The sequence below is a fragment of the Saccopteryx leptura genome, chromosome 2 (assembly GCF_036850995.1).
Source record: "Saccopteryx leptura isolate mSacLep1 chromosome 2, mSacLep1_pri_phased_curated, whole genome shotgun sequence".
Taxonomy (NCBI): Eukaryota; Metazoa; Chordata; class Mammalia; order Chiroptera; family Emballonuridae; genus Saccopteryx; species Saccopteryx leptura.
The window spans coordinates 237,870,947-237,889,808 of NC_089504.1; positions in this window are offsets into that span (position 1 = coordinate 237,870,947).

Here is an 18,862-nt window from a genome sequence, read left to right on the forward strand (position 1 = left end):
GCAGTTTAGATGTCTGCTCTCATTCCATCTTCATTTTAAACCTTTGAAGTAGGTCCTGTTATTATCAACCTGTTTTCCTGATGAAGAAACTGAAGCCCTGGGAGGCAAAGTCATTTGCTCATCATGGCGTAGTTAGTAAGTGGCAAAGCTACCATCCAGTGTGGTTGCCAGAGCTGGGGGCCCAGGAGGAACCCAGAAAGATTGAGGCTCGTGCCTGGAAATGAGAGCGGGCTATAGGGAGGAGCTGGGTGCCTTCTCCTTCCTGCCTCTGTGTTGTCCCCCCCCGCAGCACCCAACCCAACGGCAAGCAGCAGGCTAGGGACCTGGTTTCTCTTTGGAAAATGGAAGGAACTGGGCTGAGCATTCCTAGGGGAGGCCAAGCCTCACAGCCACGGGCAGGTGGGAGGACAGGCAGGGCGAGTCTGACAGGGTAGGGATGGGGGGTGGGGGTGGGGGCAAAGGAGGAAGCAGGGGGAAAAGCCCGGCCCCCTTTCAGAACTGCAGCTAAAGCCGCTGGGCAGAGCCCGGCATCACTACCTGCTATCTGAAGGGCACGGGAACTGCTGATCTCAGGCGATTAGCATAACAATCCCGGATCCAGCATCCTCGGGGCCCAAAGCTAGGTCTGCACAATCCCATTTCAAGCCAGCTCTTTCTTTAGCCGGCTAATTATGGGGGGGGGGGGGGGAGCAGGGGTGGGGACACGATCTTCTTAAAGGGCTTCAGCACCTAGGGCCCAGGGTGGAGCTGGGAAAAGGAAAGGGGCCTAGCAATACCTTCAGCGTTGACAAAGTGTGAATGTCAACACCCCGGGGCCATAGGGAAAATGACTCTCCTCACCAGGGATTTCACCGCGCTTTCTATTTCTATCGTCCTAGGCCCCATTCATACACTGTAGGATATGTCCTGTTCATAACTGTATCCTGGTGCTTGGCACAGAGCAGGTGCTCAAATAACTAACTGAAGCACGGAGCCTGTGGCTCCAGAAATCAAGACTGTAGCCACAGGCATAATAAGGCCGAGGTGGGGTACTAATGGAAGACACTGAGGCAGCCTCATCTTTGCAGGTCCCTAAGGATACTCCTGCCCATTCCCACCCCCAGGGTCCCGAACTCCTCCTTGCCTTTTCAGCCTCCTAACACCATAAGCCAAAGGAGGGCACATGGGTTAGAATGGACATAGCATAGCAAGAGAGCTGGGTTTGAATCCCAATTTTGTTGCTTGTTATTACCCGTATGATCTTGGGCAAGTCTTTTAGCCACTCTGAGGCTCAGTTTTCTCATATGTAAAATGGGGACAATAAAAACCTGCTTTAAGCCTGACCAGGTGGTGGCTCAGTGGATAGAGCGTCGAACTGGGACGTGGAGGACCCAGGTTCGAGACCCCGAGGTCGCCAGCTTGAGCTCTGGCTCATCCAGTTTGAGCAAGACTCACCAGCTTGAGCCCAAGGTCTCTAGCTTGAGCAAGGGGTTACGCGGTCTGCTGTAGCCCCCCCACCCCCCATCAGGCACATATGAGAAATCAATCAATGAACAACTAAGGAACTGCAATGAAGAATTGATGTTTCTCATCTCTCTCCCTTCCTGTCTGTCTGTCCCTATCTGTCCCTCTCTCTGACTCTCTCTGCCACAAAACAAAAACAAAACAAAAAAAAAACATTATTGTGGCCTGACCTGTGGTGGCACAGTGGATAAAGCGTCAACCTGGAAACGCTGAGGTTGCCGGTTCAAAACCCTGGGCTTGCCTGGTCAAGGCACATATGGGAAAAAAAAAAAAAGGCACATATGGGAGTTGATGCTTCCTGCTCCTCCCCCCTTCTCTCTCTCTCTCTCTCTCTCTCTCTCTCTCTCTCTCTCTCCTCTCTATAATGAATAAATAATATCTTTAAAAAAAACAAACTACAATCTTATTAAAAAAAAATTATTGTATGGGAGTGCCTGTCACACTGCTGGGGCTCAGAGTATGGGAGTCCCTTCTCCGCCTTCTTTAGAAACATCTGCTGCATTACTATCCATGTGCCTGTTGTTTATCAGGTGCCCATTATATGCCAGTCTGCACTCACCGTTCAAATTCTCTCTTCAACCCCTGTAACACCCCTGCAAGGTGGGCTCAGTACTTTTTGAAGAAGAGGACAGTGAAGTCAGTTAGGCAAAGTAACTTGCCCAAGGCCACTCAGCTAGAAAGTTTCAAGGGGAAGCATGAGCCCAGCTGACCCTAAAAACAATGGCTCCAGGTGCCAGGAAGTGACAGGTGTTATTGCTATCTCTACCCCTTCCCACTCAGCCAGCCAGTCTCAGGACTTTTGATCATGTCCTGTGTGTTCCGCATTATCCTGAGCACTAGGAATACTGCTGAGCACAAGATCGGCTGTTGTTCTGCTCTCTTGGAGTTGGAATCTGACAACAGTCAAGTGATTCCTGTGAGTGATAAATGCCTTGAAGACAGCAGAACAGGGTGACAGACTAGAGTGGTGAGGGTCCAAGAAGGCTTCTCTTGAAGAAGTGATCCTTGAGAAGATGAGATGGGGGCAGGAAAGCATACAACGTAGAAGGAAGAGCAAATGCAAAGACCCTGGGGCAGGATCCAGCTTGGTATATCTGAGGACCGAAAAGCAGCCAGTGCAGCTGGATGGAGCACTGGGAGAGAGGATAGGAAGAGGTTAGAAAGGGAAGAAGGGCCCTAACCAGTCAGGGCTTTAGGGCAACTAGTAAGAATGTGAATTTTGGCCCTGGCTGGTTGGCTCAGTGGTAAAGCGTCAGCCTGGCGTGCGGGAGTCCCGGGTTCGATTCCCGGCCAGGGCACATAGGAAAAGCACCCATCTGCTTCTCCACCCCTCCCCCTCTCCTTCCTCTCTGTCTCTCTCTTCCCCTCCCGCAGCTAAGGCTCCCTTGGAGCAAAGTTGGCCTAGGCGCTGAGGACGGCTCCATGGCCTCTGCCTCAGGTGCTAGAATGGCCCTGGTTGCAACAGAACAACCCCTCAGATGGGCAGAGCATCACCCCCTGGTGGGCATGCCGGGTGGATCCTGGTCGGGTGCATGCGGGAGTCTGTCTGACTGCCTCCCTGTTTCCAGCTTCAGAAATATACAAAAAAAAAAAAAAGTGTGAATTTCCTTGCCTTCCCCTCCCTTCCTTCCTTCCTTCCTTCCTTCCTTCCTTCCTTCCTTCCTTCCTTCCTTCCTTCTTCCCTTCCTTCCTTCCTTCCTTCCTTCCTTCCTTCTTTTATCCCTCCTTCTCTCCCTCCCATCCCTTGTGCCTACTATTTTCCAGGCACCGATCCAGGGGCTCAGGGCCTGTGAGTCTCACCCTGCTTCTCCTTCTCTTCCCTAGTCCCCTCTTCTCCCCTCCCCTTCCTTTCTGAACAGCTGCCCCAGTCCCACTGATCCAGCTCTCCCCAACCCTCCACCCCACTCCAGCCCCTCCCCCTGACAATAAGAATGAACCTTGAGCCCAGCTCTCCATAGTATTGTCCCTTTAAGGAATCCTTAAATCCGGACACCCCTCTCCTCCCCCACCTGAGAACCAATTAGGGTTCCTGAATTCAAGTAGAGGCTTTTGTGTATCACGTGTTTGGGGAACAAAGCCCTCTCCGGCAGTAATAAAAGCTTCTATTCAGGAGCCAGTTTGTTCTCATTCTAATCGTTTCCACTCCAGCCTCGCCTCCTTCCCGGGTTCCCAGGGCCGCCCAGCACGGCCTCACCTTCCCACCTTAGCACCCCACATTAGAGCTGTACCCAAAGGCTGGTGGCCACAGACCCAGGGCTCAGCCTACCTTTTCTTCCGGAAAGATCACATGACGTCAGCTGGCTCTGAACTGGGCCCTGTGCTCAGAGCTTCACGTGCAGCATCCTGGAAAACTGTTACTATCCTCAATGCAAGGGAGGTAACTGTGGCTCAGAGAGGTTACGGGAACTTGCCTGGGGTCACACAGCTAGTAAGAGGGGTAGTCTAGACTCTTGAGCATTATTCTTCAGTACCCTCAGTTGGTCCTAGAATAGGGCAGAGTGAATAGCTGTCATTTTCAGAATGCCCAAGGGGCCAGGCACCTGCTGTGTATTAGAGACTCCTCACCTTGCCATGTAAAGAAGCAACAATTGAGGTCAAAGTCACAGACAAGTCTGTGACAGAATAGGAGTTGGAACTCAGGACTCTGAGGATGGAGAGATGGAGAAGATATGGGACTTCCATCTAAAGGAGCCATTAAGAAGAATATATTGCTATGGAATGGTCATTGATATATTGCCAAGAGAAAAAAAGGCAATACACTGGGTGTAATACAATCCCATTCATGTAAAAGGAAAGTATCATGAAAAAAGAAGTACCAACACACAAACACACAGGTATGCATACTGCACATTCACATGGACAGAAAACATTCAAAGAAGAATACATAATAAATTGTATATCTGTTTATTTCCTTTGGGTAGTGGAAGTGGGGAGTGAGAAGAGATCACTTAGTACCACTCTGTGCTGTTTGGAAAAAAGTTTCTTACCACAATCATAAATTTCTTTTATAATTAATTTTGTTTTGTTGAGTTTAACTTAACAATTTTTTATAAGAGAAAGTTTATTTAGCAGTCACAGAGGTAGAAGAAATGGGCTTTAGAAGATAAGTTGCAGCCTGACCTGTGGTGGCGCAGTGGATAAAGCATTGACCTGGAATGCTGAGGTCACCAGTTCAAAACCCTGGGCTTGCCTGGTAAAGGCACATATGGGAGTTGATGCTTCCTGCTCCTCCCCCCTTTCTCTCTCTCTCTCTCTCTCTCTCTTCCACTCTAACTCTCTCTCCTCTCTAAAATGAATGAATAAATAAATAAATAAATAAATAAATAAATAAATAAATAAATAAATAAAAAAAAGAAGATAAGTTGCAGAAGCAAAAGAAGGGGCCCGTGGAGCTTAGAAGAGAAAAGAGGAAAGGTAACATGCCTGGGGGGGGGGGCAGAGAGGAGAGGGGGGAAGGTGCCAACATGCTCCCAGGAGGGAGAGCTGCAACTTAACCATTTTAAAGTGTACAATTCAGTTACAGTTAGTACACTCACAATGTTATGCAACTATCACGTCTATCTAGTTCCAAAACATTTTCATCACCCCCAAAACAAACCCCATATTCATTGCGCAGTTACTTCCCACTCCTTCTTTCCCTGACCCCTAGCAACCACTAACCTTCTTTCTGTCTCTTTGGATTTGCCTATTCTGAGTATTTTGTATAAATTGAATTATAAAATATGTGACCCTTGTGTCTGGCTTCTTTCACTTAGCATGTATTTGAAGTTCATCTATGTTGTAGCATGTATAAGTACTTCATTTATTCCTTTTTTGTGTGTGGCAGAGACAGAGTCAGAGAGAGGGACGGACAGATAGGAAAGGAGGGAGATGAGAAACATCAATTCTTCATTGTGATTCCTTAGTTGTTCATTGATTAATTTCTCCTATGTGCCTTGACTGGGGGAGGGGGGCTACAGCAGACCGAGTGACCCCTTGCTCGAGCCAGCGACATTGGGCTCAAGCTGGTGAGCCTTGCTCAAACCAGATGAGCCCGCGCTCAAGCTGGCGACCTTGGGGTCTCAACCCTGGGTCCTCCGCATCCCAGTCCGACGCTCTATCTACTGTGCCACCGCCTGGTCAGGCTAGTCCCCTTTATCTTTAATTGTTTGTGCCCTGGTGATGTAATTAAGAATCCATTGCCAGACCCAAAGTCATGAAGATTAACTCCTCTGTGTTCTACTAAGAGTTTTATAGTTTTAAGTCTTTGATCTATGTTGAGTTAATTTTTGAATATGATGTGAGGCAGGGGCCTAACTTCACTCTTTTGTATGTAGATAATCTGTAATAATTGTTTTTGTCTTTGTCCTTACTGTCTTAATCAATGAGCTCCAGATTTCTGTGGTCATACATTCATAAGAGGAAACAATCTTTGAGGCCATATCTCTAATATATGTCAATTTACTTACTCATAATATATATATATACAATTATACTATAATAATATCTTTGTTATAAAATATATACACAAGAAATTTTTAGAGGATGAAATAGAAAAAATACATCTAGAAGGTCTGGTCTTACCCTGGTACATCAGCTTGAGTGTTCCCAGGGCTCTTGACCTCTTGGGGCCTGCTAATCCTGATAGCAAAGCAAGGTCCTTCATTTATTTTATTTTATTTTTTTAATTGCCACAAGAGAGGAAGAGAGAGAGAGACAGCAACATAAGCTGTTCCTGTATGTGCCCTGATTGGGGGTTGAACTGGCAACCTCTGTGCTTCAGAATGAAACTCCACCTAACAGAGCTGCCCAGCTAGGACCAGTATTCCTTCTAAAAGGACAGCCAGGACTGTGGCTGTGGAGCATGGGAGTGAACTCTGCAGGTCTGGTCTGATTTTCCTCTCCTGGGTCACAAAGTCTGATGTCAGAAGGACATGTTTGAACCCTGGCTCTAATTCCTAGTTGTGTCACCTCAGGTGAGCGGCTTTGCCTTTCTGAGCCTCAGACCATAGTCCTTACTTCATAGGGGGGTGGCGCGGGCTTGGTGAGGTGATAGGAGTGAGTATAATACCTGGAACCTGGTAATCTCTCAGTAAACAATAACAATGATCACAATTACTGTATTAAGGAGCCAGGTCCTGTCAGATCTTGTGATCGGCTGTTAGCTAAAGGATCCAAGGCCAGAACCGCTCCATGGAGAAATTGGAGAAAGGGACAGGAGAGGAGCTGGGAGGATGAGCTGGTCCTGCCCTCTGAGAGGCAGGACAAGGCCTGATGGGTGAGACATGCCTGGAGTGCAGAGGGAAGCCTGGGGTGAAGCCCCGCTCTTACTCTAATCAGCCGTATGATCTTGGCTGAGTGGTAACACTTCTCTGAACCTCAAAGTCCTCATCTGTAAAATGAAGATAATAATTATATGCGTATCATAGCGTTATCTAATGAGTAACTGAAATAGTAAAGAAGTGCTTGCCCTGCAATAAAACTCCATAAACAACAGTGATTATTATTATTAGTTGAGGCCCTAATGTGTCTGCCACATTATTTATCTATTTGTTCATCCCACCAAGATCTATAAAGTGCCTACCATGTGCTGCTCATACAACGAGAAACAAGAAGAAAACGGTCCTTACTTTCAAGAAGCTTATGACGTAGAGATACACATACCTCTGCTAATACACATAAATACACGTGGTAGCAATTGCTACGAGTGAAAATACATGAAAAAGCAAAGGAATAAAAGATCAGGGACAGTCTCATAGGGAAGTGAAATTGATGCTGAAATCTGAATGATAAGGAAGTGACTAGGCACAGAAGGGACAGTCGGATTGTGTCAGCCAGGGAAGCATGATCAGGCTGGGGACCGGTGCCCAGGCTAAGGTGAAGGTGCTCCAGGATAAGCAAATGGGGCTACAGGCTGGGCAGGATAAGCAAAGGGGCTACAGGCTGGGCAGGGTGCCCCAGACTGAAGAGGAATGTTCCAGGCAGAGGGAAGGGTGCTGTTCCAAGCTGCAGGATGGTCATTCAGGCTAGAGAAAGCCTGTTCAAAGGCCCCCAGCTGAGAAAGAGCATGTTAATGTCCAGTACCTGAAAGGCCAGTCGATCTGAGGGAAGAAGGGAGGTTGGTGTGGGGAGATGAGGCTAGAGAAGCAGGGACCAGGTCATGTAGGGCTCTGTAGGCCCCTGTTAGGGTCTGGACTTTGTTCTACCAGAGCAGGGAAGTCACTGCAAGGTTATTATCTAGGCCAGAGGGCAACAGCAGCTCTTGGAAGATCGGCTATGTTATTATACACATATTGCTAAAGAGATGAAACCTAGATTTATATAGTGGACAAGAAGGTGAAAATAAATGATTGAACCCCATAATGATTTAGAACTTACCTGTCCAAATCCCACCTTCCTAGTTCTTGGTTGTGTGGCCTTAGGATGTTACCTGTCCTTCTGTCTGAATTTTCTCTTCTATCAAATATAATAAATGTAACTCAGATCAGTTTGGAGGAGAAGACCAAATGAGTCAATTAATGTAAATTGCTTAGCAAAGCACCTGGCATATTGTAAACATGCAGTAAATGGTAATTATAGCTCCTACTCCTACTGTTATTGTTCTATTATGTCAGGTAGAGAGAGGTGGACTTGGTGACAATTACTGCATTTGACTCAAGTCCCAGGTAAAGCATTTAGTGCTATTCATGAAACATAATAAACATTTAGTAAATATTTGTTGAGTGAATGAATGCACCTTTTTCTTTCCATTTCTTAAAAAAAAAATTTTTTTATTTTATTGATTTGAGAGAGAGAGAGAGAGAGAGGGAGAGAGAGAGAAACAGCAATCGATCTCTGTATATGCCCTGACTGGGGATCAAACCATACACTTTGCATATGGAGATGATGCTCTAATAAGCCAAGCTATCTGGCCAGGGCTTAACATGTTTTAAAATTGATTTTAGAGAGAGAGAAAGAAAAAAAAATATTGATTTGTTGTTCAGCTCATTTATGCATTCATTGGTTACTCTTGCATGTGCCCTGACCAGGGATTGAACCCACCACCTTGATGTTACAAAATGATGCTTTAACCAACTGAGCTAACCTGTCAGGGCTCTCTTTCTATTTTGATGAATGGGTTCCATCCTGTGTCAGTCAATCAACAACGGTTGAGCCTTAATGTAGACCCAACATCATGCAGGACAATAGAGGTAGGGCAATAGTTGGGCAGATGGAAAATACACAATTCAGCTGACACGGTTGCCCACCAGCTCTTCTTTTGGGGAGTGCCCACTCCTCTATTTCTGCTTTCTGATCCAGCTAAAATGGCATTTCAGTCTTCCCTTTCCTATCCAACCTGATGTGCTCCCTTCCTTGAACCTTCAAAAGCTTCTTAAGGTCCACACACCTGACTTGATATACTTTGTCCCTTTACTGGATCAGAAACTCCCCAAGAACTGGCAGCAAGTCTTATTCAAGTTTAGACTCTGCCAAAGTACCTGACATGATGGAAAAGGCATATCTGAGTCATGCAAAGATGGAGTCACCAAGGACTAGCTGTGTGACCTCGGACAAGACACCTCTCTCTTTGGATCTCTTAAGTTTCTCCATCTGTAAAGCAAGAAGGGGACATCAGAGGCTCTCTATGGCAGCTGTTCTCAACCTTTTTGAAATTGGGACACTCCTGATGGAATGACATTCCCATGTGACGCACGCTTCCATGGGCATTCAGATAAGATAGCCTGAAGCTCTGTATAACCCCAGCTCTCCTCTCCCCAGTCAGGAAAGCGTGTCTGAAGGCCAGGGAGCAAGTGATGTTATTTATAAACATAACCTTGAATCCACTCTTTTCCTCATTTGTTTATTTCTTTTTCTTCTTCACTTATTTATTTATTTTTAAAGCAAATAAAAACATTTCGAGCAGTAGAGGTAGGGGTTAAGAATACCAGGCCCAAAGCCACCAAGGAGACCCGTGTTGAAAATCCCCTTTCCCACTTCTGAGTGGAGCAACCTTGGCCAAGTTACTGAACCTTAGTTTCCAGGTCTGTAAAATTGGAGGCTCATAATAGGACCAACCTCAGAGGATTAACTGACCTGTGGTGGTGCAGTGGATAAAGCGTCAACCTGGAAATGCTGAGGTCGCCAGTTCGAAACCCTGGGCTTGCCTGGTCAAGGCACATATGGGAGTTGATGCTTCTAGCTCCAAACCCCCTTCTCTCTCTGTCTCTCCTCTCTCTCTCTCTCTCTCTCTCTCTCTCTCTCTCTCTCTCCCTGTCCTCTCTAAAAAAAATGAATAAATAAATGTGATTGTGTAGGGAAGTTCTTAGCACTGTCTTGAGCAAATGGCAAGGGTCAGTAAAGTTGTCAGTATCTACTTTTTACTGTTATTAGCGACATGTCACATGTACCATGTCAGAGAATAATAGAATGATGAAAACTGAAAACTAAGTTCTTGATTAGCTTCCACCAAAGTGGATCTTCCATGGTTTTCTAGCCCCGTCTTGGGAGCCCTGAGTGCGGACAGATTTCCCTGCTAAGATGGTCAATAGATTTATGAATGTAGCTTCTTTTCTTTGCCTGGCTACTCTCTCTCCACTCTTTCATCCCATCTCCCTTTTAAATTTTTATTTTCTGGAGTGTCGTCCCTGAGAGGAGCACAGAGATTGCCAGTTCAATCCCTGGTCAGGGCACATACAGGAGCACCTCAATGTCCCTGTCTCTCTCTCAAAAAAAAAAAAAAAATTATTTTGCCTTTTTAGTAAAATATTCTTCTTTTATTTATTAAACTATAATTTACATAAGTAAAATGCACACATTTTAAGTGTACAACTTAATGAATTTTTATATTTAACAACAACTGAGATTAAGTAAGATACAGACCTCTGATGTGTGACTACCAAACACTTGAAATGTGGCCAGTCCAACCTAAGAAGTCTCATAAGTACAAAATATACATTGGATACCAATGAAAGTAAAAAAAAAAAAAAGAGGCCCTGGCCGGTTAGCTCAGCGGTAGAGCGTCGGCCTGGCGTGCAGAGGTCCTGGGTTCGATTCCCAGCCAGGGCACACAGGAGAAGCGCCCATTTGCTTCTCCACCCCCCCCCCCTCCTTCCTCTCTGTCTCTCTCTTCCCCTCCCGCAGCCAAGGCTCCATTGGAGCAAAGATGGCCCAGGCGCTGGGGATGGCTCCTTGGCCTCTGCCCCAGGCGCTAGAGTGGCTCTGGTCGCGGCAGAGCGACGCCCCGGAGGGGCAGAGCATCGCCCCCTGGTGAGCAGAGCGTCGCCCCTGGTGGGCGTGCTGGGTGGATCCCGGTCGGGCGCATGCGGGAGTCTGTCTGACTGTCTCTCCCCGTTTCCAGCTTCAGAAAAATACAAAAAAATACAAAAAAAAAAAAAAAAGAATTAATAACATTATAATGATTACATGTTAAAATCTATTATTTTGAATATACAACTAACAAATTTTACCTGTTTCCTTTTACTTTTTTTTTTAATGTGGCTACTTGAAAATTTTAGGTTACATATGTGATTCGCAGCTGCGGATTGCACCTGACTTCTATTGGACAGTGCTGGGAGAGAACATGTTTATCCTCCAGGAAATTCTCTCTTGCTTCCCAGTCAGTATCTGCTCCTTCCCCCCCCCCCAAAGATAAACAATACTCTGACTTCTTTCCCTGTAGATTATTTTTGCCTGTTCTAGAATGTCAATAAATAAAATCATACGGTATGTGTTTTTTGGTATCTGGCTTCCTTTGCTCAACATAATATTTTTGAAATTCATTCGGGTGTCAGTCATATGTTCCTTTTTATTTCTGGGTAGTGTTCCATTGTATAACCATATCATAGTTTATCCATTCTCCTGTTGATAGACATTCGGATTGTTTCCAATTTCTACTATGAATAATGCTTTGTGGTTCTTGAAAAAAATCTTTAAAATATTCTCATTCTAATTATTTTTTCTATGATTAAAAAAATTTTTTTTTTAATTTCTATCCATTGATTTGAGAGAGAGAATGAGAGAGAGAGAGAGAAACATCAATCTGTTTCTGTATGTGCCTTGACTGGGGATCGAACCAGCAAGCTCTAGCTTCCCTTTGGGACGAAGCTCCAACCAACCAAGCTATCCAGCCAAGGCAATTTTTATTATATGTTTGATTATTAAGATAAATCATTACAGAAAAAATCCACATCCATATTAACACCCACAATATACACCTACCTCCACCATGTTAATGGTTTGATATTAATGCTTTATGGTTTTAATGTACATTTTTCACACCTTTTTTTCCCATATACATAATCATGTGTTATCATTATTAATAAAACTATTACTTATGGTTTTATTAATAATGTGGTTCCTCCCTTGGCTGTCTGACCCCTAGGGATGGCTACATAGCTCTCGATCCTTGCCTGTCTTGTTCTAAAGTCTCTAGAAGACCAAAACAGGAAAAGATGTAGGGATAGTCTAGGGAGGGTAAATATTATGGGGCTCCTTTTAGTATTCCCTGATTACCTGTATCCATGGCAGACATTGCTAATCAATCACAGTTTTCTATCCTTGCTCAGCCCTAGTCACCACTAATCAGTAGAAAAACTGAAACCAATTTCCCATCTCTGAAATAGCCTGGCCACTTTCCATTTTGCTGATGAATAAACTAGGGCTCAGAGAGGGGAAGAGCCTGCTTCAAGGTCAGAGATGGAGCCCCAGGCTCCTGACTCCCTGTCTAATGTTTTTTTCTACTCCATTCACTGACTCCAAAAAATGATTTCCCTGAGATCCCTGAAAACCTCGTCTCTAGGCAGAGGGTGTTTTGTCTCCTAGACAGGGCTCAGAGATGGGACCCTCCTCTAACCAGTCCCTCAGCTTTATGACCTGCCTGAGTGTGACGAAAAGCCCCTGCCAACAGCCTGGCATCCCCTCCCCCACAGTCACCACTGTCAGACTTGCGGTTTCTGTTCTCCAGGTCTGCAGTTTCAGTTTCCCAAAATAAACATTTTAAAAAAAATAATAAAACATAAAGGAGGCGTGCTCTTAGCATCTTTGTTTTCAGCCCCAGAATTGTGGCGTTATTAACTGACCAGACTAAATCAAATAGTTAATTACAGCCGAGAGGCGACTTCAGATGCTGAAACCGTAAAACTCCGAAAGCATCCCCCTTTCACCAACATATCAAACCGACTCTGGCTGTCATTGGAAGCGACAGTGAGAAAGTGGGAGAGTCAGCAGGTCTGAACAGACTGTGGGTGTTCTCAGCTGGGCTAGCAGAATAGTTTATTTAATTCCCTCCCTGCCCTGGCAGGGAGTCAAGTCAGGGGGCAAAGTGGAGACAATGTAGCATAATGTTTGAATCAGGTAAAGCTGGGTTCTTAGACTGGCCCCACACACTTGCTAGCTGCATGACCTTGGGCATGTCATTTCAGATGACTGAGTCTCAGTTTCTTCATCTGTAAACAGGTATAGTAATAAAACCTATTACATTGGATTATTGAAGTGATTAAAATGACTTGGTTAAAAAGGTTAAAAAGATGTATATAAAACTCTTGTGAATATTTGTCTCTAGACTGTGAGAGTAGGGAGGGCTGTCTGTCTCATTCACCACTGCATCCTCCAGTCCTAGCACAGGGACTGGTTCCAGACAAGCACCTAAGAAGCAACTATTGAGCACTTAGTGTGAGATATGGTTTTGAGGATAGGGGTGGTGGTGGAGGATATGACAAAGAGGCTTAGTACAGGGACCTTGCCCTTAAATAGCTCTCATTCCAGCATGAGAGTCCAGAACCATCTATAATAATGAGTGAGTTGTGATGCATTAAATAGGTAGACTAGGTTATGTAGTGGTTCACAGTGGAGATTCTGGCGTCAGACTTGAGTTCAAATCTCAGCTTCCCCACTTGCTACCATTCTGATCTTTATTAGCAAGTTTATCACTCAATGCTTCTATTTCCAGGTGTGGAAAATAGGGACCTACGTCATAGGGTTGTAAGAATTGAATGAGTTTCCCAAAGCAGTGCTTAGGATAGTGCCTGGAACATAGTAATTGTTCAGTAAATCTTAGCTATTACTTTTCTCATTTACTATGTGACTTTAGGCAAATTACTAATCTTCCTTAAGACTTGTTTCCCTGGTCAGTAAAATAAAAGTTTCTACCCTGAAAAATTACTGGGGGAATAAAATGGGAAAATCGCTGAGAAGAGTTTGGCACAGTGTCTGGTATACAGAAAGTACTTAACAAGTTCTACAATAGATGATCATGTGTATACAGTTAAACATGAGTGCTATAAGAGAAAAGAAAGTAAATTTATTTTGTTTAAAAAATTTTTATTGACTTAAAAAAGAGAGGAAGGGGGAGAAAGAGAGGGGGGAACATTGATTTGTTGCTCCACCTGTCTATGCATTTATTAGTTGATTCTTGTATATGCTTGGGCCAGGGGTTAAATCCACAACCTTGGTGTATTGGAGGACTCTCCCCAACCAACTGAGCTACCTGGCCAGTGCAAAAGTAAACTTATTTTGATGAATAAGCACTGGAATCAGAAAAAATTTTATAACAGGTAAGTGATATTTTCGCTAACAAGTTGATTGAGATGTACAGGTAGTCCCCGGGTTATGAATGAGATAGGTTCTTTAGATTGAAAATGTTTAAGTACTTAAATGCACAGAAAGGTAAAAATAAATACTATGTTAAGACAAACATCTGTCTAAGTAGTATTTAATAGGTAAATGTACCTGTTCCAATTTACATACAAATTCTACTTAAGAGGCCTGACCTGTGGTGGCGCAGTGGATAAAGCGTCAACCTGGAAACGCTGAGGTTGCCGGTTCAAAACCCTGGGCTTGCCTGGTCAAGGCACATACGGGAGTTGATGCTTCCTGCTCCTCCCCCCTTCTCTCTCTCTCTCCCCTCTCTATAATGAATAAATAAAAAAGTCTTTAAAAAAAATTCTACTTAAGAACAAACCTACAGAACCTATCCCATTTGTAACCTAGGAACTGCCTGTAATTCATATACCACACACTTTACTCATTTAAAGTGTATACTTCAATAGTTTTTTACATAGTTTAAAATTTTTAATTTATTTTTATTGATTTTAGAGAGAGACAATAAAAAGAGAGAAACACTGATTTGTTGTTCCACTTATTTATGCATTCATTGGTTGATTCTTTTTTTGTGTGTGACAGAGACAGAGAGAGTCAGACAGAGGGACAGATAGGGACAAACAGTCATGAAGGGAGAGAGATGAGAAGCATCAATTCTTCATCACGGCGTCTTAGTTGTTCATTGATTGCTTTCTCATACGTGCTTTGACCCGGGGGCCACAGCAGACCGAGTGACCCCTTGCTCAAGCCAGTGACTTTGGGCTCAAACTGGTGAGCCTTGCTCAAACCAGATGAGCCCGCGCTCAAACTGGCAACCTTGAGGTCTCGAACCTCGGTCCTCCACGTTCCAGTCCGATGCTCTATTCACTGCGCCACCAGCTGGTCAGGTCATTGGTTGAGTCTTGTATGAGCCCTGACCAGGGATGGAACCTTGATGTACCCAGATGACACTCTAACCAACTGAACTATCCTGCCAGGGCCTATACTTCGACAGTTTTTAGTATATTCACAGAATTGTGCAACCATCGTCATAATCAGTTTTAGAATATTTTCATCACTTCAAATAGAAATTTGTACCCATTTATCCCAGATCTCCCCCAAATACCCCACCCTCAAGCCCTAGGCAACCACCAGTTTACTTCATGTTTCTGTGGATTTGCCTACTGTGGATATCTCATGTAAATGGAATCATACAATATGTGACTTTTTGTTTCTGGCTTCTTTCACTTAGTTAATGTTTATTTTATTGATTTTAGAGAGAGGAAGGGAGAAAGGGAGAGACAGGAACATCAATCTGTTCCTGTATGTGCCCTGACTGAGAACCAAACTGACAACCTCTGTGCTTCAGGACGATGCTCTAACCAACCAAGCTATCTGACCAGGGCTCACTTAGCATAATGTTTACAAAGTTTATCTGTGTTGTAGCATGTATCATATGAGCACATCATTCTTTTTTATGGCCAAATAATATTCTGTTGTATATGCACATTTGGGTTGTTTCTACTTTTTGGCAATTATGACTAATGTACAAGTTTTTGTGTGGACATATGATTTCATTTCTCTGGAGAGGAGTATATACCTAGGAGTAGAATTACTACATTATATAGTAAATCTATGTTTAACTTTTTTTTTCCTTTTTTTTATTTATTCATTATAGAGAGGGGAGAGAGAGTAAGAGAGAGAAAGAGAGAGAGAGAGAGAGAGAGAGAGAGAGAAGTGGGGAGGAGCAGGAAGCATCAACTCCCATATGTGCCTTAACCAGGCAAGCCCAGGGTTTTGAACCGACAACCTCAGCGTTTCCAGGTTGACACTTTATCCACTGCGCCACCACAGGTCAGGCTATGTTTAACCTTTTGAAGACCTGCTTTTTCAGACTTTTCCACAGTGGCTGCACCACTTTACACACCACCAGCCATGTACAAAGGTTCCAATTTCTATACATCCTTACCAACATTTGTTATCATCTGTATTTTTTATTATAACATAGCCATCCTAGTAGGTGTAGAATAGTATCTCATTGTGGTTTTTATTTTCACTTTGTTTTGGCTAATAATGTTGGGCATTTTTTCATGTGTTTCTTGGCCATTTGTATGTCTCCTTTGGAGAAATGTCTTTTCAGATCCTTTGCCCATTTTTAATCAGATAATTTATCTTTTTTACTATTGAGTTGTGTGACTTCTTTATATGTTCTAGATACACTCCCTTATCAAATATATGCTTTGCAAAATTTTTTCTCCTACTCTGTGGGTTATTTTTCACTTTCTTGATAGTATCCCTTGAAGCACAAAGTTTTTTATTTTAATAATGTGCGATTGGTCAATTTTTTTATAGTTTTAGCTCTTTGATCTATTTTCAATTGGTGTCTGTATATGGTGTGAGGTAGAGGTACAACTTCATTCTTTTGCATAGGGATATCCAGTTGTCCCGGCACCATTTGTTGAAGAGACTGGTTTATTTTTGGAGTCTCAATTCGATTCTGTTGATATAGGTATATCTTTATGCCAGTACCACACTGTCTTGAAGGTAACTGAGCTTGAACTGGACCAAATTAACAGGATCTGTGAATGCACAGTCACAGAAGTTCTTTCCCTTTCCATAGTACCTTAGAGATTTTAAGGTGCTTTCAAGATCTTACTCACGTCTAGCAGTAACTCAGAGTAAATGGAAGCTCAGAAAGCTGAGTGGTACATCCCTATACTCAACCAGAAACAGTGGTGGTTCCAGGAGCCACCTGTGAATCTTTTGACTCTTGGTCAAGTACTCTCATTATCCTAGCCAGTCACCTGCTGGCTGAGTCAAGATATTTGGGAAGGAAAAAATATAGAAAGAGAAAGAAAAAATTAGGGCAAAAAAAAGGGGAGAGGGTGAAAACAGACCAGTTATAAATGTTTGGCTCCTAACCAGCTTATGATAAAAAATTTTCCCTTCTCCTGCTTGGACAAGAGATGGGATGTTCTGGGTAATCCGGAGTTTTGTTTGGGTATTGCATTTTCAAAGAATGAGAACACAGTGAAATACTCTCAACACTAAAACCACACAGACTATAATTTAATCTTTAATTTTGTTGTTGTCATTCTAGAAGACTCTTTAGTTTATTTTAGAGCAATGTTTCTTTAAGAGTGGCCCAAGGAAAACCTCAGCTATCAGCATCATCTGATTGAGATGTTTGTTTAAAAAGGCAGTTTTCAGAGCCCCCATCGACCCTGTGTCTGCTGAAAATCACTGGGTGACATTTTAAGCACATGAAGGTCTGGGAATCATTGTTTTAGAGCAGTGAAAGTCAAATTGTGAATATCAATTAGCATTGCACTCAAGAGATGTAGACATTCTGCATAAGTGAGAGAGAGTTCTGGATAATACCGTAGATCAATGTACCTCATTTCCTTCAAGTCTTTGCTAAAACACCACCCCTCCCTATGAAAACTTTTCTGATTTAAAATTGTACATTACCCTCTTCTCCACACCTCCCACCCTCCCTCTCTCCCTTCTCCATAGCATATACCAATATCTGACATCTTATCTATCTATCTATCTATCTATCTATCATCTATCTATCTCATCTATCTATCATCATCTGACTCCTGTCTCTAGAAAGCAAGCTTCACAAAATTAGGTGCTAGGAATATAGCGCTTAAGACCGTATCTGCTGGGTAGCAGGTGTTCAGTAAATATTTGTGGAGGGAATGAATGTGCCAAGTTGCCTCTTAGTGCTTAGGCATTATGTCATTTGCCCTCTGTCTTTCTTGAAAGGATTTAAAAAAAACACTATAAAGCAAATTATTCTTTAATTCTCTGAGTGATGCTCAGTGTGTGTAGTACTAGAGAGAGAGAGAGAGAAAGCTGGAACCACATCCTCTAATCTCCTAATTCTGGAGTCTGGGCCAGTTGCTCTGAAGATCATTTTTCCTTAATACCGCTGAGATCCTCAATTTACAATGAGGATCGTGCATTTATAGCTGCATTGTCCTGTGAGGGCTACTCCTAGGAGGACTCCTTGCCCTATTGTGCATAAAATGGACTGAAGCAGTGATGCTGAGATAAACCTGCAGTAAGAGGTGACTTCTATAAGTCCACCCTACACATTACTGGACTTCACACCAGTGAGTGATAAGGACACACTTCCTCCTCAGCTCCTGAATGAGAATGCTAATAAACAGGTCCTATCTCAATCCACTACTCACATAGGCTTGGCTGGCTCTGACCAAGGACCCTTGCCTACTTCCTACCCTCCAAGCCACCTGCCCAACAGCACCAGCACACAAATCAATGCTCATGGACACTTGGGGTTCTCCCCTCCCTTCACCTCTCCCATTGGTCCCATTTAACACACAAGGAACTTGAAGTTTAGATCTAGGGATAACATGCAAGGTGCTACCTACTGATCTCCATCTGTATCTCTTCCAGAACACCACTGATGTTCCAGTTTGTATTGAAATAGTGAGAAACGCCTTGTATGGGGTGCCCCACAACCATGGTTCAGAGGAGTCTGAGAAACTGTGGAGCCAGTAGGAGGATAAAAACAGGAAAGGGGGAGTTGGTTTCTTGTGTTATACACACAGGGTGGCAGGATAAACCTGCTGAGTGTTCCCAGAAGGTCCGGAGGAAACCATTAACTTGCGTCTCTCACGTTCTTCTAAGTGTGGTGGTAGGGTGTGTGTGTGTGTGGGGGGGAATATACTAAGAGGAGGGGGATGGGCACCTTCCAGAGGTCAGGGTTATGATGACCAGAGCTGCTGCATAGATTAATAAAAGGTGACTGTCTGGAGGACGAATATCAAGGTGAGAAGTAAAGGGATGCCATCGA